General features: G+C 41.0%; 1 protein-coding gene across 5 annotated transcripts in view; it reads left to right on the forward strand.

The window, feature by feature from the left end:
• Positions 1-24,241, forward strand: part of SASH1 (SAM and SH3 domain containing 1) — a 220,206-nt gene that overhangs the window by 103,545 nt on the left and 92,420 nt on the right. The gene's annotated exons all lie outside the window — the stretch shown is intronic.

Consider the following 24,241-nt stretch of genomic DNA (forward strand, 5'->3'; position numbering starts at 1 on the left):
GTAAGCAGCCGTGTGGGACACAGGTTTCCTGGACCTTAGAGCTCCCTGAATATTCAAGACAAGAAGGAAAGCAAAGCTGCCCCCACCTTGGTGCCTGGGGGGAAGGTGTTCCCAGGAAGTACTGGCGTGTCCCAGGCCCATTAGATACTCAGGAGGCAAACTCCCTGAATTCTTATCCTCATTATCCACAGGATAAGAATGTGATCTGTGTCACAGATTGTCTCGTGTTTAAAGATTCAAATGCGAAAGCCCAAATTGTTGCTTTGAAGGGAATTGTTTTTTGTTTCATTGCATTTTGCCTGAACTGACATGATTCGCTCGCTTTGGGCTACTGTTGATTCGCAGATTGCAATCAGAAACAGTGGGCATCAGATGGGAGTCTGAACTACATTCTGCTGTGGGATTCACACACTCGATGTCAAAATACACTGAGGCATTATGTCTTCAGCCAGATGGTAATACAGTTCTCTGCTCTGGCTCCTCTCAGACAAAGTCCCGTTTGTAGTCAAATGGCCAGTCCCAATTTAGTCAGCATTTTTTTGTACATTGCACCCGTCAACATGGACATAAACAGGTCTCTTGGCTGCCAGATTCGACCTTGGCATCATCCCATCCTCCTCATAATTAAGAAGGCTTTTATTATATTTACTATCAATTTAGGTGTGCTTCTGTCCTCTTCAACTTAGAGACCTTTGTATGCTGTACAGCGATGGAAATGAACAGATTAGATGTGTTATGTGTGACATAATCTTCTAGAGTTGAGAGGTCTTCATCAGTTGAACCAAATATGCATCCTGCTTAAAATCCAAATGCTTGCCAGAAAGGGGGGAAAGTCTGAGCTTTGTAGTGGTTTTCATTTACATACAACAGGGAGAATTCCTAAATGTTAATCAAATGGACAGTAACTGGGGAGAAAAGCCAAGGAATTGAAGTTTAAGAAAGGCCTCTTTGATGGCAGATTCTGGGCTTGGCCAGGGCTCGGCCTGGGAAAGGAGTGTGTCCATTTTTAGAATCGGCACCTTTCAGAGTTGAAGGAGCCCAGGTCAGGTGCCTTTTTGGAGCCCTGGAATAGTGAAATCATGTTACCAAAATGTCAAGCTGCCTCAGTGTTTACAATTTAACAATCACTAAGCATTCTTAACAGTGTAATTTATTTATACTAATCACAAGCTAATTATGGGCTATTTAAACATGTCAGTTGGTAGTAGACTAGCAGTGGTCGGCAACCAGTGGTCCGCGGATCACTGGTGGTCCGTGAGGTCTGAAAGGTTGGCGACCACTGGACTAGAGGCCTGTCTGGCCTTGACATGAGACAAACATGTAAAGGAGTGTGATGCATGCTTGTTATTTTCAGGCAATTAAGAGTGGGTTTTGGCTGCTGTACCTATAATGTCATTTGACGATAATGTCAAAGGTTTAAACTTGAGGCTCTTGGTGAAGACTGAGTGGCCCAGGCCAAGGTGTCCACCTGTCCTCCAGGCCTGGCTTGGGGATGGGAAGGTTAGGTGTCTGGCATGGGATTAGGCAGAGGCATGCAGGGTCCAGACAGGAAGTCACTGGGAGCAGGGCTGTAAGCCCTTGCTGGTGTGCTGCACACAGCTGACCTTGGCCTCCTGACCTACATATAGGTCCATATTTTGGACATGTTCCTCAGCACAGCTCCTGTGCACTGAAATGACCAAGGACAGAAAGAACTGAGTCCCAGAACACCAAATATATTGACTGGAGCTTTCCCTGGCCACCTTTTGTTAGATCATTATATCCATTTCAGAAGTGTTTTTTACTTTGGAGCTGCCTTTTTGTTCAGTTTGGAAGCTTTGAGAATTTTATTTTAAATAGAAGAGAGCAAGATGGTAAATTTGTTCAATACAACGTTGGTTCCATTATACTTATTCTGGCTTTCCCATCATTCTGTATCTGGGAGGACACAAATTAACTAAGTTGGTGACTGGGAAAGATATCTCAGTAACCTCAGAGCACAGCCATTGTTTTCCCCCTAATGTTTCACTGTATTACTGTAGAGCAGGGGTGGGAACATCTGACCCGTGGGCAGTGTGAGGCCCCAAAATCATTTGGTCTGGCCCTGCCAAGGCATTAGGGGTGAGTTAATGAAATGCTTGACCAAATAATTTTTAAGTTGATAATTTTGTATGGTCCTCAAATAATGTTATAAACATCCAAATGGCCCTTGGCAGAAAAAAGGTTCCCTACCCCTGCTGTAGAGCGCCAGGATCTAGCCCCCTTCTCCCTTCTTGACATGTCAACCTGGGTGTGAGAAGTGGAGGCTCAGTTTATCAACTGTAGCAGTGGTGTTCAAGTTCAGTTCAGGCCTAATCTCCATCTCTGGTTACCCTGAAGCTTGTGCATAAATCCTTTCTGCATTTATTTAGAGTATGAAGATGTTTGAAATTTTTGCCACAGCAATGCCATCCATCTCATGGGCCTCAGCAGAAGCTGATGAAATTTAATCAGCAATAAATCAAGGGCAAGTCCAAACCAGACTGGGAGCACGTCATGAATATTCGAGAACATCTGGATGTGTTTGTGGGAGTGTATGTTATTTCTCTAACGCGTGCGACAGCAGAGACGTGCTTCTTAACAAAGATGCCGAGAGGAAGACAGATTTCCAGCTGTGATTTCAAAGGGAATTTTGGTTTGTATGGGAATGTTCTTTCTCCCTGGACTGTGGGTTACGCTTCTTGCAAGATAGTCCTTAGATCGCTTGTATCTTTTGAATCTGGTTTGGTATTCTACCTGAATTCCTCATCACAGTCAGTCACCTGACTCAAGAAGAGTGAACCTTTCTGTCTAAAGGAGAATGTTAACTTGAGGAGAAATGTACTGTTTTGTATTTTTGATGAATCTCTTAAATACCAGTGATATTACGGTAATTACCAATCTGCATCACTGACCACCCGTTATCTGCCTCGCTACCTCAAGTGCTGCCAATAACTAAAAAGGAAGGTAAAGAATGAGGAGGCCATAATAATAACAGTGCTGATAGTGACCAATAATGACATTTTAAAAATACATTGGAGTTTATGAGGCATCCAAATTGACCTTATTTAGTTCTTTTAATAACCCTGTGAGGTGGGTATGAATAAATCTTACGATTTCGGTTGGACAGAGGCAGAAACTGATGCTCCCAAAGGGAGGCACATAATCGGGTGGGGAAGACCTGGCTGCATCGCCCACCTGCCTCTTGTCAGATGGGGATGACAGTGGCTTCTTCATCAGGTTGTTGTAAAGGTTAAATAAGATTAGGTTTGTAGAACACATTGCAGCGTTCCTGGGTGCGTGCTAGAGCTCAATAAATATTTACAATATATATTATTGTTATTTATAGTAGAAATAAGTAATAAGCATAAAATAGGACTTGTTAAAAGTAAAATAAAGAGTTGGTATGAGAGAGGATTTGAAACAAGTAGGACAATGCCAAATCTCTGAATCTCCCCAGACCACCCACTAACTTTGCATTTTACTCTCAGGAGATTCTTCGATCCCCCCCACCCCTGCCCCACTTTCACCCGCTTCCCCATAAATCTTGTTTCACAGATTAGTTTATATGTTAGGTAATCCTGTATAATAAAAGGCTAATATGCAAATTGTCCCTTCGATCAGGAGTTCAACAGGGAGTTTGACCAGGGGGCAGGGCTGGCACACCAATCGCCCGTGGCTCCCCCCACCCCAATCAGGGAGGGTCAGCCGGACCCCACCGGTGCATGAATTCATGCACTGAGCCTCTAGTATAATATAAAAGTGTAATATTATAAGGCATAGTATAATATAAAATTGTATTGTACAAATTACAGTGATACACTCATTATAAAAAAATTGAGAAAAATACCCCACAGAATTCTTTAAAATAGAAGTCTAAAGTCTCCTAATACCCACTTATGAAGGGTAACAGTTCTAAAGAGTTGGGTTTTAAATAACTTTCTGGACTTCCACATTTTGTATCCATTCTCTCTAAATGACTTCATCTCTTCTTTCTCCCTTTGCATCTAACTCACATACAAGCATGTGTGATGTCTTACTTTTCTGGAAGATTGGAAGCAGTAAATTAAGAGAGTTGCCTGGTTGCTAGAGGTAGTCATCTGATAGTGGTAAGAAATGTTAGCAAAGGAAGAGACAGAGACTAGAGGGGATAAATGGTGGTGGGAAAAATGAAATGAAATCAAAGCAACACAACAACTCAAGCTAAGAAAAATAAATGGGGGAACTGAAAAGTTCAACAGCCTGGATTATTGAGAATTGGGGCAAGTGACTTTGTCCATTCGGTGGGCAACTTGAATTTAAGAGAATCTGTTAAAGCACATCCTCTACTTTGTGGTAGAAGACAGGGGATAATAGGCATTAGAAGTATTTCCTCAAGAAGGCAAGAAAGAACCAAGGGGAAAGTAAACACAGTAAAGTAATAAAATAACTAAATAGAGTAAAAGAAAACATCTTACTGCCTTACCTGTAGCCTTTTCTTGAAAACTAACTTTCTTTAACAGAATAACCTATTAGAGGATTATTATAGTTTTAGTGTGTGTATTCTGTAAAAACTATTTTAGAAACAGCTAAATGATGGCATGTGGTATTCTTCTTGAAAATCAATGCAGGGAACTGATAAAATCAGCAAAGTATAAACAACACTTACTATTTGTGTGTGTGTGTGTGTTTCAGTAACTTAGTGTCATGGGGAACTTATCAGTAACAGAAAACATGAGCCTCCTTTCAGGAAGCGTATGTTGCAATAGAACAAGACAGCCAAGGATAAGATTATATCAGTCACATTCGTAAGTGGGTGACACAGATCTGCTGACAGCGAATTCTAGCTCACCGTAAGTTCACGTGGACATACATTAAGCACTGGGACAATAGAAAAGGTAAAAGGTGAAGGTGTGTTGGTTGGAAAGCTTAGGTGAACTGGTCTGGAAGAGCAGGTCCCTTGGGTTGAGGTCAGTCAGGACTCTTCAACGTAATATCAAGTGTTAGACTAAGTAAGGTTTGTAAGTAATTGGGACAAAAACTTGTATAATTGCTCAGCTTATCCTGTGCCATAAACTGGACCAACGGAAGTAAACAGCCAGGGTTTAGATGAATTTAACAGGGCTGGATCTCTGCAGACCATTTACTAGTATAGTTAGAATGACAATGCCAACTATAATAACCAGGATCATGTATTTTTCCCTAAGTAGATATTGTCTTTTAATTAAATACCACAGCTAATTTTGTTCTTTTTTAAAAATATGTTTTTATTGACCTTTAGAGAGAAAGGGAGAGGGATAGAGAGATAGAAACACCAATGAGAGAGAAATATCGTCATGTGCTTGTGCCCACGTAACACAGACTTGAGGACAGGACAGAGGGTGGGATGGCTGGAGAACAGGCCAGAAGTGCATGCTTCTCAGAGCTGGGTTCCGGCCACCCGGCCTGACCTGAGGAGGTGCACATTTTGCATGTAAACCCGAATTTCAGTCAGATGTTTGCTTTTTTCTTTGACTGGAATTGTCACCATCTGAACCTCAAAGAATACCTCTGAAGGATTTCATTAGGAGGCCCAGTGTGGATATTGCTGCTACAAGTGAAATCTGTTTCTGAACCGCAGTAGATAAAAAAAAAAAGTTATAAATAAACACAGTTGGCATATTTTGTTTTATGGTAATGTTTGCAAAATTGAAAATAGAGCAAGGTCCTATCCATTAGCACCCAGCAGAGAGGCCGCCAACTTCTGTGTATCACCTTCTAGGACAACTCAATCCCCAGTAAGGGGCGTGCAGGAGGAAAGAAAGAAAAAAAGAAGAAATTTAATATCTAAGTGATTTCAGAATTGTCTTTAAAAACTGCAGTCTATATTTAAAGCCAAACAATAGGTGATTTCTTGTGCCTTTTAAGGAAGAACTGTTGGAGGCAGTCACAAAACGTGTCAAATGACCAAGTCTGTTACTTGGAGAGTCACTTTCACCACAAACTATACGGAACACACACTTAGCTTGACATGAATACTCATACTTCCCCATCATGAAGTTGCCTCTAGAAAATTCCTGGTGTGTGTCAGTTGGGTTGAATACAACTATGGTAGAGTAACAGTGAGTTTAGAGAGAGTTTGTAGAGGGATCCTGATGAGTACTCACCATGAAAAACTGCTGAATATTGAGTTGGGTGTATTTAAAAATACATATGTTTTTATTGATTTCAGAAAAGAAGGGAGAGGGAGAGAGATAAAAACATCAATGATGAGAGAGAATCACCAATCGGCTGCCTCCTGCACGCCCCACACTGGGGATTGAGCCTGCAACCTGGGCACGTGCCCTGATCAGGAATTCCCTCTGGTTCTTAGGTTGACACTCAACCACTGAGCCACACCAGCTTGGCTCGGTGGGTGTATTTATGTTACAAGAAAAAGGAAATGTTGCGGACAGCAGTGCCCATGGTTATCTTTTTAATGGTTGCACATTCAGATCACAAGTTATTTATAATCTAGACTTGATTTTTATTTTAGAAAGTTCTTAACGTTCTCAATCGGTTTCTTAAAACAGGAGCCATACCTTTCCGTAGACCTACCAACCATGTTACCAGTATGACATTTTCTCTCTGGGACAATGTTAACTATGAGTTGCACATAAAGGCACGTTGCATAGTGAACAGAAACCTCATGAGGTAATAAACAGCCAGGTTGCATTGGAGGTAATTAAGTGTTCCGTCTACGAGGAGGACCTCACAAACTAATGTAACACACTGTGGCGGCACAAGCTTTGCCCACCACACATCCATGACACAGGCATAGAAATTGCCTCCCAGGTCTGAATTTTTACTTAAGCAATTTCATGAATTTTAGCTAAATTTAAAACTGTGGTTAGGCAATCCCTAAGGTTTGATTGAGTACTTTAGTAAGTGTGCTGGGGTTCAGCAGACAAAATTTCTTTCCACAAAACTAAACTCAAGAAATTATTAGAAGACATCATTTTTAACAATCTTTTTTTTCTTATTTTCCTATTACAGTTGACATACAATATTATATCAGTTTCAGGTGTCCACCTGTTAGACATTATAAAACTTATTAAGTGATCATCCTGAAAAATCTCAGACCCATCTGATACCATACCTAGTTATTGGAAGACACGATTTTCTGTAATTCAGCATTATGCAGTTACGCTCAGTCAACATTTATACAGCCTGACCACATGCAAGGCTGTATCTAAAACTGTATGGCATACAAACTATGGGATAAAAAATGTCACCTGGATTTTTAGTGATTTTCTATGTAAAAATGTTGAGGTTAATATGGAGCTCGAAAACTCCTTAAAATTTCCCGTTGTTTGCAACTTATCTGCCATAATGGGGATATTTGTTGAAGCTTCTACCCAAGCTAAGTTCTTGGTGGATTTTTCAATTCTTAATCTTCATTTTGATATAATTCATGTTGCATAATTCCTTCATGGCCTGCAGCTAGACTACATATACGTTGATACTGTGACTCGTTATGACTTGTTCAGGTGTTAAAGAAGCATATATGTGCCTGACTCACCATATTTCAAGATGTTTAAGAGGGTTGCGTTTTTGCAAGTAAGAGGATCATTTTGGCTAGATTGTGCCTTAGGGATTGAGAAAAATCAGAGTTCACTTAAGAAATGCTGAACAAGCACCCAGTGTTTGTTTTTCACATACATTTCAATCTGTATCTCACGCTCTCCTGGCAATAGTAGCAGGTATCCACTTAGGTGCTGGCACTTTCAGATGAGGATTCTTTAATGCATTAATTATACCTAAAGCATTCATGAATGAAAGGAAAAGTGTTGCTTAAAAATGATGTAAAATGATACAATGAAGTTTTTATTGTTTGTTTTTTAAACTTATAATTTGTGCCAGAGTTACTAGCCCAAAGCCTAGGTTATTATATAGAGGGAAACAATCACAGGAAAATTATTGTTATTATTGGGGGGGGGGTGGAGAGGAGACATTTCTTAAAGCAACTCAATGATTCTGAATAATACTCAGGTTTTAATAATGAGACTCTAACGGGAAATATTTATCATTTTGGAAACTGTGAACCTGGCATGTATATGGACTCCTTATCAAATCCACAAAATGTTACTGTAATGTTAGTAAGTTGAGCTACTTGAGTATTAGTTTGATCACGTTTGGGGGTTCAAGGTAGCTTGGTACAGTTCAGTTTCAATTGAATTAGATTAAGTAAGTTGCAGAGTAGGTTGTACCGGTGTTGTCATAACTTCTGAATGCCAATTTCATAGTTTGCCATTGTTTTGTGGTTAAAAGGAAATTTATGGAAGTTTCTGATTAGGAGAATGACACAAGAATGATTTGCTTGGGAAGTTTGATTTATTAAAAGCGCGATTGATTATTTGGGAGGAGAAAGAGCAGTTAGAAAGCTGTTGCTGCAGTCCAGCAAGATGAAAGGTAACAAAAGCCTGAGCAAAGATTGAGGTATAGAAATGGGAGTGAGGAAATGGATGCAATAAACATGCCTTTGGAGGAGTTTAGAACTTGATCGAATCTGGGAAGGGACAGGGATAAGGGAAGATGCTGGAAGTTGGTGTGGCTGTTAACAGAAGAGAGAGAGGAGGCTGGGTAGGGGAACAGTAAGGAGCTCACTTTATAAGGTGTAGAGATTGAGCTTCTGTCCCGACCTTCTTGTCGGACTGCACAGCCAGGGGCTCCAGAATGGTGGCCTCTGATTTAGAGAAGCACCTGGAGGTTCTGTCCGGGTAGCTCAGTTGGTTGGAGCCTCATCCCGACATGCCTAGTCAATTGTCAGCACGGGGAAGAATATTACTTTTTGGACATTGGATAGTTTTGACCAAGGCTTTTCTCTAAGGGCCCCCTTGTTATGTCATGGCCCCTGGAGGAGAATACAAGATTGAAAAAGCAATACTTGAAGAAAAGTATTAATTTTTAGAAAATATAGTACTGGGCAGTTTTGAGAGAGAGAGAGAGAGAGAGAGAGAGAGAGAGAGAGAGAGAGAATGGTTTAAATCAAGGAGGATCACTGTTCAGGGTTGACTAAGTCATCTGGTATGATCAGCATTGTTATCTCCACAAGGTTAGACACTAGATAATAAGGCAGGTGGGTTTGAGAACATGCCAGCATTTGGCCCTGCAAACTTCAAGAACTTAAAAGTTGATCGCAATCTCCTGAGAGTCAGCAGGACACACGTCACCGCAGAGCCATCTTGATGGTGTATTCATTATGGAAGGGAAAGCCCAGGCGGAAAGGAGGTGAACTCCAGCGTCTCTGTCCTTGGAGGAATAAAACAATTTGGGGAACTACCCGCAAACCTCTTAGCCATAGGCAATCCAATAAACCTACCTACTCCATTAGAGGGTTCCCTTTGGCAAAAGGAGGCATTTGTAAAAGAGGGAGTGAGGGACCTACTCTCACTCATTAAAAATAAACCTCTTGCTTTTCCTGCTGCCAGAAAAGCTTTGTGTCTTTTATAGTCCAGGGAGATAAAGGTGATCCCACGCTTAAACCTACACCAGTCATGGCACTTGGCTTAACTGACCAAGCAAGTCTAGCCAGGGCACTGGTGTTGGTATTTGCAGGTTCCAGGGCATCCCACATGTCTCTTCAGTGTGCCCTTGGCTGTACCACCAGCACTGTGACTCACTCTCTTACCTGGAAATGACATCGGGTCAGACAAGATGCCATCCATTCCCTCTGCTCCCCCTTGAATTACTTATTTTCAAAAGAATCCAAACAAAGCAAGCTCTTTGAGTTTCCCTGAAAACTTGGCATTGAGTACAACTAGTTTTGTTTTAGATGTCCTTTGTATCCTATTCACTAATTCCCACCAGTTGTATGCTCTTTCTGAGGTATGCTCAATGAAAAAATAATGGGTTTACTACAGTCCGCAAAAGGAAACACTCTAGGTTTTGCTCAACTGGTAGATAGATTTTAAAAATAGCTCTTGAATTTTGCAAGTGGAATGCCATGTGTGAGCCCCCGGGACAACATGTGTGCTATATGTCACAAAGCCCATCACAAGTGTTACCTAATTACACCGCCCAGTCGCTGACAGGTGGCAGGCTCCTCAGTGGCTTGTAGGAAGAGGGAGCTACCAGCTCAGAACAGTGTCTTTGTGTTTTGGGGTTGTGATGCCTCAAGAGGGAATGAGTCTTCATTGGTTTGCAGTTGAAGTAGTTAGAGAACCCAAGACCTTCCTTGAGACATTGGTAAGTATTAAGCGAGATTCATTACCACCCTTAGCAACTTCAGATTTTTGCCAGACAAGACCAGTGATTGCTAGAGGATCAGAAATATGCAGGGGAGACCAGTACTTGGATATATGCCCCTCCCCACTGGGGTGGCCTCATGGCAGGGATTGATTGGAGAGGCTTCAGGTCTTCAGTTAGGAAGTTCATTTCGGCAAGCAATAGGTGATGGGAGTGCTCAAGCAGAGCAGTGGGGTAAGGGCAGCACGTGGAACATGAGAGCAGCCGGTATTGGCATGGAAGGGACTTAGTCACTTGGCTGACCTGTCCTGGGAGAAGACCAGTTATCAGAACAAAGCCTTAGAAGGAAGAAAATGGCAAAGCAAAACACTTGGGTACAGGCTAAGGAGTAGGGAAGGAGGACAGGGACTTAGAAGCTAAAGGTGGCTCTGTTGTCAGCATATGGGCACTGACCAGACGGCCAGAAGATGTTAGCGTGACAATTAAGAGTATGTACACCTGCATGAATATAGACTCTGCACCTTCTAGCATGCGGTCTTGGCAAGATACGTAATCTCTTTGTGCCTCAGTCTTCTCATTGGTAAAATGGAAATAGTAAAATTCCCTACCTCATAAGGTTTTTGAGGGGATTAAATGTCAAGTGCCTGGCATGGTATGTGGCACTAAGTGGCACTTCATAAATGTTGGCAATGATGGCAGCCAGGGAAATGAAGAAGAAGATGATGATGATGGTTATAATCATGTTGGTGATGATTATATTGATGAAGATAATTAGAGTACTGCAGAAGTGCTTGCCCCTCAAGACAGAATTGGCCCTGCGTCATGTGCTCAATTTATAGGTGGAGACCAATGACTGCCAGCAGGTAGAGAAGTGGGATTCAGGGTGCGAACTAGCCTTGGTGTGTTTATGGGGTATACTGACCAGTTTGTTGCTGCTCTTTCTGTTGTTAATTGATAACACCTTGGTGTGGGTAGCTGAATCAGTTCATCAAGTCCATTTTTAAAATGTGTACCATTTGAATGTAATTATTTAAGAGAGGATTTTTAAGAAAACAATGATTTGCTTTTATGTATTCCTAAACCACTCTGTTCATTTTTCCCCTCGGTTGCCTACAAGGACAGATGGCAGTCTGTGTGATCCTTAACAAAACCCTTGCTACATGTGGCAGAAGATATATATAGAGAGTTTAATCCAGCTTCTGTCCTTCCTTGAACTTGTTTCTATCATTGTTTTGCTTTGCTGCTCAACACACTGTCTAATGCTTTATGGATTAAATGATACAATGTCAATACCTTGGGATTAAAAATACAATAGAAATGTTGTCCAGCCGGAGAGGCTCAGTTGGGTATTGTCCTGTGCCCCAAAAGGTTGCCAGTTGGATTCCAGGTGAGGGCACATACCTGGGTTGCAGGTTTGATCCTGGTCAGGGCATGTATGTTTCCTTCTCTCTTGGATATCTCTCTCCTTCCCTCCCTCCTTCCTCTCTAAGCATGTCCTCAGGTGAGGATTAAAAGAAATGAAATGAAATGTAAAACCCTTTAAAAATACATATATAACAGAAATTTTAATTTAATTGCTAAACGTTTATTGATTTTCTACTATGTGCAAGGCACTAGGTTTCCTGTGCTCTACCAGTCTCCTCTACTACATTTTATTCACTTATTCATTTATTCAAATGTTTATTGTATAGGTACTTAATCTCCACCAGGCACTTTACTAGGACTTAGGATGTCCAGAAACCTACAGTGAAGTCTTCATAGACAAATACAGATCCTTACAGTGCCCTGTGGTTACCTGCTACGATGGGAACACCTGATAGTCTTAGGGGATCAGAGAAGGCCCATGGAAAAGGTGACATTTTTAATTTTCCTAAAGTTTTGTCAAAAATATTCATGAAAACTTTTAAATCTTGGCTTTTGGAGCCCTCTATTGTTTTGGAGCAACATCCAACCTTGCCTGGCAATTACTCTCTTCCCGTCTGTTGTCTGTTCAGTCATTCTCACTGCTCATACAGCATTAAAACATTTTTGGTGAAATGTGGGGGATTTACACATTGCTCTGTGACTATTTTATGGCTAAGAACTGAAGAATCTTCCCATATCTAAAGGTCATTTTCTCTTTAGTATAATTAGTGTTTTCATGAGTTGTTAAGGTCACGTGTCTGGTGATTAAAATTTGAAATATTTAAAGACTATAGCAACTTTCAGAAATGTATAACATTTTTGTGTGTCAAAGGTGAGCTCTGATCCTGGGGTTCTCTTTATGTTGAATGTTATACAATGAATGAAAAATGATCAAGTGCTAGTGCTTTGAATATGCATACATTAGTTTAGGGGAAAGGTGGGTGCCTAGCAGTGAGACCCTCTCACTACAGGGATTTCATCTTTTTTTTAATTTTGATTTTGTAACGGATCTGAATGTACAGGCAAGACTCTTTATTCTATGATTCTCTAAGTCACAGTCAGATCTCCAGGTTCCTGTCAGCCTTTTGGAGGGACATCTAATATCCAGGACCCAGCCAGCTCCCAACCAGCTTCCCCGGCACATTGGCCATCCTCTTTGGAGTCACTGCTGCAGACACTGCAGACACTAGGAAAGGGCCAGCCGGCTGTTTTCTGCTCCTGGAGATCAGGTCCGATGTGTGTCCTGCCTGTACTTGTCTGAGGTTTTCGTTTGTTGGCTTTTCCTGAGGGGGCAAGGGGTAAATGCTATCTGCTAGGGGGAAATTGGCATACTGTTTGTGTACACGCACATTTTCTTTACATAGAATGTGCATAATATGATATGAAATAACCATTTTTAATTGACATCCTGGAGATATTTAGGTAATGGAGGCTAGATAAGAGATGATAAGAAAATACTTCCAATTCCTTCCTTCTGTGCTATAGGAAAGGAAGGTTAGACAGGGCAGTTTAAGAAAAAGGGAGAGTACAGCAGAGGGTGGATGGGAGGTAATCAGCTGAAGGCCTTGTATGCATATATGCATACCCCATGGACACAGACAGTGGGGTGGTGAGGCCCTGGGGTGGGGGGCGGGAGTGGGCTGGAAGGGGTTGTTGGGGAAAAAGGGGGGCATATGTAAAACTTTCAACAATAAAGATTTAAGAAAGAAAAAGGGAGAGTAAAGCAAAATTTCTGTGAGGAACATTCTGAATGCTTCATTTTCAGAATTTAATAATATAATGCAATTAAAAAATAAGGCACTAGGATGTGTATGTGCTGAATAATGTATCTTTAAGTAACAAATGTTCCACAAAGATCTATTTGTAGAGAAGAAGTTGGTCATTATAGGAGGTTAAAAAAATAACATAGATCTTCTATGCCGTGGATATTGTCCGTCCCAGTTATGGTATGGGATCTTGTTAATGTGCTGTGTATATGTGTAAATTTTGAACTAAACCCGACTCTAGGTCTATAGAATGAATAACATTAGGAAAAATACACTTCAAATGGAATCAATTTTGTTTTGCTTTCTGATTGTAATAGTAGTATATATATATTGTAGAAAAGTAAGAAGATACAGAAAAACCTCAAATGGAAAATAATTATGCTTAAGCCCCGCCCCCACTCCCATCTCAGATATAACTACATATAAACACTTATTTCCTCCCAGGTTTTTGTCTGTACATATATTTGTTCATCCAATATTGAGGACCTACTAAGTGCCAGACACTCTCCTGGCTTCTGGGGATATACTAGTGAACAAAAGGTACCGAAGTTCCTGACCAGTAGAGTTTACATTCTATATATGTACACCCATGCACCCAAATCCACACTGGGAGCAAGGTGGCGTGTTTGCTTATATTCCTTAGCCTCCTATAAGGAATACTCTTTCCTTATTGAATATTCTTCAGTACTGTAATTTTTAATGATTATATACCCTTTTACCTTGTGAGTATGCTATAATTTATTTATGAATCCCCCAATTCGAACTATTTAGATATTTTTCCAATCTTTTGTTGTTATAAAAATAAGTAATCTTGAACATCTTTAAATGTACTTCTTCATTTTCATTACTTACCTTCTCAGGGTAGTTGATTGAATGTGAGTTTAGCAGGTTAAAGAGTGGGAACATTTTTTTTCAAATACTTTTATTGATTTAAGAAAATATATTTTTATTTATTTCAGAGAGGAAGGGAGATGGAGAGAGAGGGAGATAGAAACATCAATGATGAGAGAGAATCATTGATTGACTGCCTCCTGCATACCCCACACTGATCAAAACCACAACCCAGGCATGTGCCCTGACTGGGAATTGAACCGTGACCTCCTGGTTCATAGGTCGACGCTCAGTCACTGAGCTGCACCAGCTGGGCTACTTTTATTGATTTTTTAATAGAGAGAGGAAGGGAGAGAGAAGAGAGACATCAATGTGAGAGTGAAACATTGGCTGTCTCTTGAACGCTCCCAAATGGGGATTGAGCCGGCAACCTTTGGGTGCATTGGAGGATGCCCAACCAACTGAGCCACACCGGCCAGGGCAGCAACATTGTAAAGACTCCAGAAGCACTGTTAAATTACCACCTGGAAATATTGTAATATTGTACAGATTGCACTCCCACTAGCAACATAGCTGCACTCCTTTTAAAATTTCACACTTCCTAGTGTTTAATATTATTTGGAAAAAGAAAACCTTACCAGTTTGACGAAAGGTAGTCTCATGGTGTTTCAAATTATACTTCTTTGATTATTTCTAAGAGCACAAATATTTTTATGTCTTCATTTCTGTGTCAGTTGCCCATTTTTTCTATCTAAAGTAGTGTTTTTCTTATTTATTTGTCAGCACTCTTTATGTATTGAGCCATTTAGACCATTATCATGTATGTGGCAAGTTTTTCCCTAGGTCAGTGGTTCTCAACCTTCCTAATGCCGCAACCCTTTAATACAGTTCCTCATGTCTTGGTGACCCCCAATTTCATTGTTACAAATTGAACATAATTAAAGCATAGTGATTAATCGCAAAAACAATATGTAATTATATATGTGTTTTCCGATGGTCTAGGCGACCCCTGTGAAAGGGTCGTTCGACCCCCAAAGGGGTCGCAACCAACAGGTTGAGAACCGCTGCCCTAGGTGGAGAATATGTATTTTTTTTCTAACTTCTCCACCAACCAAATCATCAGAAGGGAAATGAAGAGGCTGCCTTTTTGCTGGGGATGAAAAGTTGGATTTTCAACCAGAATCTCTCTCTGTCATCACAGCAGCAACTGCTCAGTTGCTGTGATTGCAGTTCCTGCGGGCGGTAATGCCCAAGAATCACATCAGTTCTACAGACAGACAGGGCTGCCTTTAGTGCTTTGACAAGTGGGCATATGAGCACTGAGTGAACTCAGTACTGATTAAATGGCACTCCACCTTGCCCCCTCCCCAGAGTAATCCTGGTGCATGTGAATTTAATTGAGTGCTATCTCCTATGAACCTCAGTGTTACAGATCACACCTTCAGGTTGTAGCAAGAAAAAGTTGGGCCTCGTGGTTATGACAAACAGCTGCTGTTCTGAACAAGGGCTGGGGTGGGGGTGGGGGTGGGGGGAGTAGATTTATGTTTAAACCAGAGTAAACTATGCAACCAGGTAATAATTTTGAGCAATAAATACTTTTGCTACAGTAACCGTTAAAGAAACAGATAAATCACAGTAATTTCAACATGGCACTTTAGCCATTCAATAAATGGGTATTTTAAATTTCATTTGCTTTTTGAACTAAGTGCAATAATTTATAGAGTAGTCATTTAAAGATTAATGCTCAGAAGGGAGAAAAATCACTACACAAGAACAGAAACATATTATTTATGTATATTACATTGGGGTTTAATCTGCCTGTAGTTTCCATTATAAACCTAAGTTTCCGGCATTTCTAATACAACAATAAAATGTGTGCTTTAGGCTAAAATTTGGCATTTGTCTCAACATTCTGAGATTCTAATTTTTATTTTATTCTTACTTTTTTTTCTTACATACTATGGCATCTTACATGTATTTAAAAATGTTTTACATCACTAAGTAACACTATTAATTCAAGAGTTGATTTATTTTAGAAGTAGGTTTGTGACCATCGTTGATGCTGAAGCTTCTTAAGCTGGTTACCAAGGTTTTAACAATTGTTTGAAAATATGACTCAAAGAGTGAGAAAGAAGAGGGTTCAATGTCATGATAGCACCATTTGATTTCGCAGCTATAAAGACAGTAATATTGTACTAAATTGTGACAAAATGTGAGCCAGTTTATTAGAGGGTTCATTAAAATTTAGCATCTCCAGTTTGGCCAGGCTACATAATTTTATGTAGCCCATATTCCAGTACCAAATCTGCTAACTAATCAGTTCAGATGTTATTTATATGATAATATGGAGGCTTTTGTTATTTTGACCATGAGCTCCTGAAGGTCACTGACTATTTTATAGCCCCGGTACCCAGCATGTCAATTAAGTATAGAGTTCACACTTAAGAAATAGAGGTTGAACAAATGAATGCATGGATAATGGGTCAGTTATGGGCTGTCTGTCACCAACTTGTAAAGGTTATCCATCCTAAAATGTTTGAGTTATTGGTTAGAACTTGTCGTTCATTTTGCCATTAAAATATAATGTAAAAGGTAAATTACTCCACAAAATCTTACTTGATTTCCAGTAATAGAATCACAATAGTCAGACAGAGGTTTGACCCATTTCCTGAAAGAACCTCCATCCCAGGTAGCAGATGTCCCTGTGGTCATGCTCAAATCCTCCAATGACAAGGATTTCACATAATGCAAGTAATTTATTCTATTTTGGACACCGGATTTACTTGCTTTTCTTCCTCCCTTTCTTTAAAAAATAAATAATATTGAACCCTGGCTGGTGTGGTTAGAGAAAGAGGAAGGAAGAGGGAGTGTAAGAGAGAAACATCAATGTGAGAGCAAAACACTGATCGGGTGCCTCCTGCATGCCCCCTACCAGGGATCGAGCCTGCAATCCCTGCATGTGCCCTCACTAGGAATCGAACTTGCAACCTTTCTGTGCGTGGGACAAGGCCCAACCAACTGAGTGACACTGGCCAGGGCTATAACCTAATATTTTTAAAGGTTATTTCCAAATAAGTGAGCTCAAGATGGCTTTTAAAAAATTACAATGTTTTCTTTGGAAGTTTTAGACCAATTCAATACGTAGTGTCTTCACTAATACTTGGATTTTATTTTCTTTATAATCATGCGTTACTTAAAAATGTACTAAGTGCTTTCGGCCCTCGCATCCTCCTCCGTGTCTGTGTTCAGGGTGCTGTGGGCCATGGGAACCTGCTCCAGGCAGCTGCCTGGCCTCTGCTCCCTAGAAGCCTTTTGCATGTTTGTATTTTCCTTTCCTTCTCTGAGTAAACAGCCCAGTTCCTCCCATTGATCCTGTTTATATGATCCCATTTCCAGACACCATGCTAGCGGAGGTTCTCCCGGTTTTCATTATCCTCCGGAAAACTCGGCATCCAGAGCCGAGCACAGCTGCCCAGATGGCTCTGCCTCGCGCCAGAGCAGCGGGGCCTGTGATGTAGCCCTCGAGTGGACGATTCCCATGCGTGACCTGAGAAGTCACTGGAGTGCAAGCCCCCTGAAGGCACCGGCGGTGTTCCTCACTCTTTCATCCTTGCGGACTAGAACAGTGCTTAGCACCTGGAGTGTGCGCCATCGATCTTTTTAAAATTAAGGGGTGATTAGATGAAAGAGGAGCTGGGGAGGAACCAAAGGAAAGTGAAGTTAAGTGGGGTCATTTAGTTGCTTCCTGTCGCTTTTGTCTCATGTTAATGATCCCAATCAGCAACAGCAGTGGGTTGTGTGCTCTTGGTGGGCGGTGACACCATCTAGCCTGGCTGGATGTCATGTCCACCACTGGGAAGTGCCGAGGCCATTTGTGTGGTCCTGTTGATAAGCCAGGTCCTGCTAGTAAAATGAGAAATTGAGTGATTCAACTTGGTAGACTTGTTCTTGCGGATAATTAAAATGTCTTCACTGGGCCTTTTAAGATTTAAATTCATGTCATAGCACTTTTAGGTCAGTTTTCTTCCTAGTAAAAGGTGTGTTCTTCTAGCAAGACACAACTTAACTTCGAGTCTTCTTATAAAGTGGTAGATGCCGCAGGCGTGTGTGAATCACCCACGGCAGCCATTTCCCCAGCCGTTCAGAGCTTGGTTCCCTCCTGGGATCGAAGGGTCAGCAGTCACCCGTGGTGTTTTACGTGCTCAGCATGCAGTCCTCTCGCTTTTCCACCTCCTCCTTCCTGGGCTCCTGATGGAGGTGAGCTTGGCTTGGAGCTGCGCTGGTGGGCGCCTGACCTTCCTCTCTGCCTTGGGAACAGGAGAGGGTCTTCTCCCTCCTGCTTTTCCAGCTGTGAAGTTCATTTGGCTTCGAGCACGGGCAGCATTAAAGGGCGGAGAGGTGTGGATTTCCACAACAAGGTGAAAACAACCCTGGAGTGGGCAAGAGGGCATGACATGTTTTCTAGGACCTTATTCCGCCCAGTGGGTTTTTACTCTGGTGTATTTCACAAGGGTTTCGTCACTTTAGAGTGAAAATGTGGTCCTTTAGGATCAGACCCTCAGTTGTATGTTGTGGGTGTGACTGTAGGTAGACATGCACCTGCACAATCAGGTGGGCGCATATATGCACTCATAGACTTTGGTTTGGGTTTTGGCAAGCCACTGATATCATCTAACAGTGGTTCTCAACCTTCTTAATGCTGAGACCCTTTAATACAGTTCCTCATGTTGTGGTGACCCCCAATTTCATTGTTACAAATTGAACATAATTAAAGCATAGTGATTAATCACAAAAGCAATATGTAATTATATATGTGTTTTCCGATGGTCTTAGGCGACCCCTGTGAAAGGGTCATTTGACCCCCAAAGGGGTCACGACCCACAGGTTGAGAACCGCTGATAGAAACATTTGTTCTTTTTTTGCTGCTATGTTAGATGTAATAAACATCTAGGGAGTTATTATTTCCAGAGTTGTTCAAGTTGACAAGAAATGGATTTGAGGTCCCCATCACCGAGTAATTTTTTTGTCATCTGATTCCTTAAAAAAACAAACCAAACCAAAAACCCATACAGTACTATGGTTTAGTCTCCTTCAGTCAAAATAGGAATTATGAGATGATTTCTAAAATCATCATGGACCTTCACTATGCATCATAAAATTCATGCATAGTTTTTTATGACATTAGTTATTACAAAGGTTAATACTTCAAAGAGAACAATAGTGTAAGTAACTGTTCACATTTGGTGCATGTCCTCAGACCTTTTCCTGGGCGTGCGCACACACATACACTTACACATGTTGGCCTACGTTTATGTTTGGTTTGAGTTTCACTGTTATACTTCACTAAGGTAGGGATGTTCCTTTAGCATTTATAATTTACAAACTCAGTAAGAGTTTAAAATGGCAATGATATTTGTCATTCTTTTTCTTTTCTTTTTTTAAAAATATGTTTTTGTGGATTTTAGAGAGAGAGAGGAAGGGAGAGAAAGAGGGAGAGGGAGAGAGAAACATTGATCTGCTGCTTCCTGCATACCTCCTACTGTGGATCAAGCCTGCATCTAGGCATGTAGGGCCAGACCAGCGACCTTTTGGTGCATGGGAGGACGCTTAACCAACTGAGCCACACTAGCCAGGGCGATATTTGTCATTCGTAACGAAGGTGTCCAGATGTGGCTTAATGATGAATAGTTTAATCCATATATCAACTTTTATGCATCCACTTTCATTTTAAATTTACTTTAAAAATTTAAACTAAGTCATAATACCCTAATTTACAATTATAGGTTCGGTTTCAGTCGCTAGTATTATGTGGCTCTCTGGATATTGAACAGGGATCAAATTTTAGAGTTACTTCTCACTAAATGTTTCTTAGCATACTCTGCAAAGTGCAAAGTCAAAGAGCATATCATACTCAAACAAGTATTAGGATATATTTATACTTTGGGAAATAGCAAGTACTTTTCTAATGGACTCTTTGGTTGTGTTCAGTTTTGCATTTCTTGGTCTTTTGCAACATTTAGATGGAATATCTAAATTTATTGAATATAATTTTTTTTTTTTTTGCAATGGCCAAAAAAAGTCCTCCAGTGCTAGGAAAGAGTCAAATTCTTGACGATTGAGGCATTTGCTCAAGGTTGAACCACAGTTAAGATTTAAACCTGGTCGCTAAACCTTATCAATATAAAAATTGTGATATCTCATGATATGGTGTCTAGGATTTTCTTAAAAGTAAAATAGGGTGGGGCTGAGGCATGGGTGAAGGTATAGGTAAAACAAAACTGACCATGAGTAAATAAATGTTGATGCTGGGAAGTGGGAATTTGGAAGTTCATTATACGGTTTTCTTTATTTTTGTATTTTTGAGATTTTCTATAATAAGTTTGAAATGAGAGAGATAATAACTTTAGTTTAAAACATTGTGATATTTTAACCTTTAAGTCAGGGGTGGAGGATGGCTGCCCTGGGGGCCTTACCATGAAATCATTTGGGCTGGCCCTGCCAAGGCATTGGGGGTGAATTAATTAAATGTTTAACCAAATATAGCAGGCTAACTTTTAAGTCAATAATTTTGTATGCCCCTCGGATGATGCTATAATATCCAAATGGCCCTTGGCAGAAAAAACATTCCCCTACTTTTAAGTGACAGGTTAAGGTGAAATCTATCGCCAAGTGTGCTACTTGAGTAAACTATAAAGTCCACAAAAGAGTCCACATGGACATTGTCATGAGTAAATTGTCTCACCTCATTCCTCATTTCAAGAACTTAGCTGAGGCCCCATCTCCTAGGCACTCAGGATGGCAGGCTGATTTCTAAATCAGGCCATGATGATATCCCCCGCCCAGTGCTCTTCTCATGGGACCTTGACTCTCCTCCGGATGAGAAATGGGGGCTTGTGCGGCCACTTGTCTCTAGGAGAGTTTGCGACTGCAGCAGTAGGGACACGATCAGAGGCTGTGTGAGAAAGGGTAATACAGCTCTTGCTGGCCTCTCTGGGTATGCTTGCTCTTGAAACCCAACCTCCTGCTGTGAGGAAAGTCCAAGCAGCTACCTGGAGCACCCCTGTATGGAGTTCCAGCGGATAGCCCCTGCTGAGGTCCCAGCTGCTAGCCAGCACCAGCCTCCAGGTGCTCCAGCGAGCATGCTCACCCAGGATGATGACCCCAGTCATCATGCAGCTGAGGCCCAGGCACCATGGAGCACACACACACCATTCCCGTTGCCGCCTTTCTGAATTCTGACCACAGAATAGGTGAGCATAATAAAACGGTTGTTGTTTTTGCAGCTAAGTTTGGGGTGATTTGTTACACAGTGGTAGTCACTGCTGCATAGGTTACTGAGGGAGAGAACAGTCAGAGTATGTTGAGAAGGGAGAGCAGAATCTTGTTTCTCAGAGATCCTCTCTTTTTACAACATGCCCCAAAGATAGATACGATTTCCATCAACATGATGACTTCCAAATCAGAAGCTATACTATGAACCATCAATATTTTCCCAAATGAAGTAGTTTGGGGCTAGGCCCTCAGGTAGATCCCTTTAATTCTTATTACTCTGCCTTCCCCTTCACCAGGACTTCCTTCTGCTGGAACTCAGGGACCATGGCTTCCTGCCCCCTCCCCCTAAACCAGAAGCAATTGAATTGGAAGCCCAGAACTGGCAGCCTAGTTTATACACTGGACATGGAAGGGGATGTCTTGGAGCCTTTCTCCGTCCATCTGACCTGAATTCCTGCTTCTTTATTATGTGGGCAGCACCCTTTATTGCTGACACATAGCTAGCGCTCTTTCTGTCTGATTCCATCAGGGCTTTCCACTCCACATTGCGCTTTAAAAAATATATATTTTTTTTTCTGTGATAAACAGAAAAAAATGTCATCCAGCACTTCCACTGCATACACATATGACAAGTCCATTAAGACGTATTTCATATACTCCACCACGGGTGTTTTGTCCTGGCGTATATCAGAACACCTGCTAGCTTTCACTCTGTAATGTTCCATTTCTCAGGCTCCGTGGGCCCACAAAGGTTTGCTATATTTTTATTATATATATTTATGTCTTAAATATTTCATACAAGTCACACATACATGCATGATAGTAATTATTAATTATTCTGCACATTTGTCATTGATGTAATGTGGAATCCATCAGTGTCATAGTAATAGAATTTTCCAGTAGTCCATTCTGTTTTCTCTCCAAACATCATATAAGTCCTTACTTAGTGGACGGTTTTACAGCTTTTCCTTATTTGTGTAATATTTTTTACTTGAGGATGTGTTTGCTCTAAGAAATACTTCTTAATAACGATGGTAGTCTTTCCTTAAGAGATGAAATTGATATTTGCTCTAAAAAAAACCATTATTTTGTGGGATGTTCTGGGGGGAAAAAAAAAAAACACGACCGGAAACATCATTGTACAAAAGCTCCTGTTTAACATCTCCTGTTCCTGATAAAACAGATGTTCTGCATGGAAACATTTACTGAGTCTATTATTTTAAAGGGAAGAGTTTTAACACATTGTATATTGAACTACCACCCCCCCCCCAAATTTCCTAAAAAGTAGTAAAAACACACTCAAATGTTTTATTATAAGTAACAAAATAACATGTGAAGATGAATTGACTGTGGAACATTTAATATGGTTGTTACTAAGTACCTGCTTCTGATGCAGGAACAGGTACATTTTGCACAACATACCAAAAATGTTATGTTTACAATATTGAGTGACAAAAGGTGCACTCAATAAATAAAAACGCAGATAAAAATGTACAATGCTAGCAGAAAATGCCCTATCATGGACTATTACCTAACGAGGTAGAGACTTAGAGTTTGGGAAGAAAAGTTAAGAACTGAGGAAGGAGAGAGTTGAATCGGGCATTTAAAACATTTTTTTTTGATGGTTTTGGGAGGACGTCTACTAGAGTTGGGTATTAATTAAATGGGCATTTCAGAGAAAATTTCAGAGGAACTAATAGAGTTCGTTATCACTGTGAGTCTTCCATACTGACTGCTGAAGAGGGCGACTTAGAATGAAAAAATGGCAAAATATACCTTTGCTTACCTTCTGCTATTTAAGTTGGTAAATTTCTCTACGGGACATTAAGAGGTTAGCAATCAGGGCATCAGGATCAGATTGCACACCAGGAACCTCAGAAATACGCACGTCTTCTGTTGATTACACCTGAGTCTGACATCATGCCAGTTGGACTTGGAATGTAACTCAAACGTTTCCATACATTGTCCTGTAAGAACGGTGTGTCAAGTTTGCCTGTGATGAGCAAAGATGGCAAAAAGCAGGATCTTAACCAGAGAGAAGTTCTGTGGGGCTTCATGCTACTCCCTGCTTTCATAACAAGTGAGGCCCTGGGACTAGGGTCAGTGGGTCCAGGGCAGACTTATCTCTGTCAGTCGACCTGTCCCAAATCATCCCGTTCTCAGACCGAGGCACCCCAGTACATTCACTTTGTAGTCTGTGTCTGTCACTGGATTCCAGTTACCTGTTGACATTTATGAATTTACTCTGAGTTACACTTGTTTTATTGCTAAGTTTTAAAAATATCGATCTAGTTTGGTAATCATGCTAATGGTGAAATCAGCTACATGAGTAAGTTGAATGATTAGATGGCACGTGAAAATTTTTTAAAAAATAGATCTTTATTGTTGAAGAATAACAGATGTCCCCCACCCCTCTTTTCTTTTCCCATTGATTCCTACCTACCTCTCACCCGCCCCTCCAAGGCCTTGAGTGACCTGCTCCTATTTCCAGAAGGTTAGCTGAAACTCACAAAACATTCTTCACAGAGTACATGTGCAATCCTAAAGAATGTGGCAATTATTAACACAGCTAAATACCATTTGATATTATTTCAAACATGTATAATGTTAGTGATAATACTCCTCTAAAACTGCCCATCGTTCTGCTTATGACATGGCCCCCCGGGGGCGGGGGGGGGGGGGCGGGAGGACTGGCCCTGGACAGTGGACCACACACTGGTGAGGGCCTCCCCGTCAGCACCCCTGTAGGATAGAATTTTCCTCTATTTGGGAAAAATATCAGTGTG

This window comes from Myotis yumanensis, unplaced genomic scaffold, assembly GCF_028538775.1.
Source record: "Myotis yumanensis isolate MYYU_CA2020_CCGP unplaced genomic scaffold, mMyoYum1.0.hap1 SCAF_6, whole genome shotgun sequence".
NCBI classification, from domain to species: Eukaryota; Metazoa; Chordata; class Mammalia; order Chiroptera; family Vespertilionidae; genus Myotis; species Myotis yumanensis.